Genomic DNA, 1,378 nt, shown 5'->3' on the forward strand with positions numbered 1-1,378 from the left:
CATATGCAACCAGAGTGCTCAATCTATTAGATCCCAGCTGTGAACGTTGAAACTCTCCAATGAACGTATTTTGAAATTGCCCAACAGCTATAATTACCAGGATTTGATGATGAGCAAGCTGATGCCAAGAAGCTCTTGAAAGATTACCTACGCCACAGTAGCGCGGGCTAGTGGTTACTGATATTTGACAATGCAGATGATATCAACATGTGGTTTGCCAAAACTGAAGGCAATACTAAGCCAGGCAGGTTAAGTGAATATATCCCATGGAGTGCAACAGGTAGCGTGCTCTTCACTACATATTTCCACAAGATCACTGCAAAGCTCGCAAAGCATATGATTACAGTTCCAGAAATGGATGAGGCAAAAGCCACAGAGCTTCTTAGCAAACACTTAGGGGATAAGTCTCTACTGCAAGATAGAGATCAAGCTACACTGCTTCTCAAGCAGCTGGCTTACCTGCCCTTAGTGATTGTACAGGCTGCCTGTTATATCAATGAGAATTGCCTTGCTTCGCTTTCGGAATATTAGTTGCTCCTGCTAGAGCTGGAGGAAGAGGTGATTAATCTACTAAGCCAGGATTTTGATGACGATGGACAACCTCATGATGTGCCAAACACAGTGGCTACAACCTGGCTTATATCCTTTGAGCGAATTCGGGCTACCAACCCCTTTGCTGCTGATATCCTCTCATTTATGGCCTTGATAGAACCGACAGCTATTCTGAAGTCTATTCTACCGCCCGCGCCAACACCTAGAGCGTGGGTTGAAGCAATCGGGACTTTGGAGGGATATGCCTTCCTGAGCAGATGATCTGCCGAACAGACTTTCGACCTTCACCGACTTATTCATCTTGCGACGTGTAACTGGTTGAGAAAGAATGCAATTCTGTCAAAATGGACCCATGCAGCACTGATATGACTGGATGGGATTTTCCCGAAACACAATCATATGAATAGAGAAATCTGGAGGAGATATTTGCTGCATGCGCTAAGTCTTCTAGAAAGAAATAAAGTCAAAGGGGAAAGTACCAGGTATAAGCTACTTTTCAAGGTTTCAAGGTGCCTTTTAGCGGATGGCTGAGCGACAGAGGCCATTATATGCCTTAAAGAACATTATGACTGGCACAAGAGGTGCTTTCATGAATCATACTGCTTGTGACTGGAGTCACAGCATGCACTCACAGGTGCATATAAAGTAAATGGGCAGATCAAGCAGGTAGTGGAGCTATTGGAGCATGTAGTCATGGTGTGCATAAGAACCCTTGCCAAAATGCACCCTGATCAACTGGCGTCTCAGCATGAACTCGCGGGTGCATATCATGCAAATGGGCAAATCAAGCAGGCAGTGGAGCTATTGGAGCATGTGGTCGCGGTGC

The sequence above is a fragment of the Aspergillus pseudoviridinutans genome (genome assembly GCF_018340605.1).
Source record: "Aspergillus pseudoviridinutans IFM 55266 DNA, scaffold_3, whole genome shotgun sequence".
Lineage (NCBI taxonomy): Eukaryota > Fungi > Ascomycota > Eurotiomycetes > Eurotiales > Aspergillaceae > Aspergillus > Aspergillus pseudoviridinutans.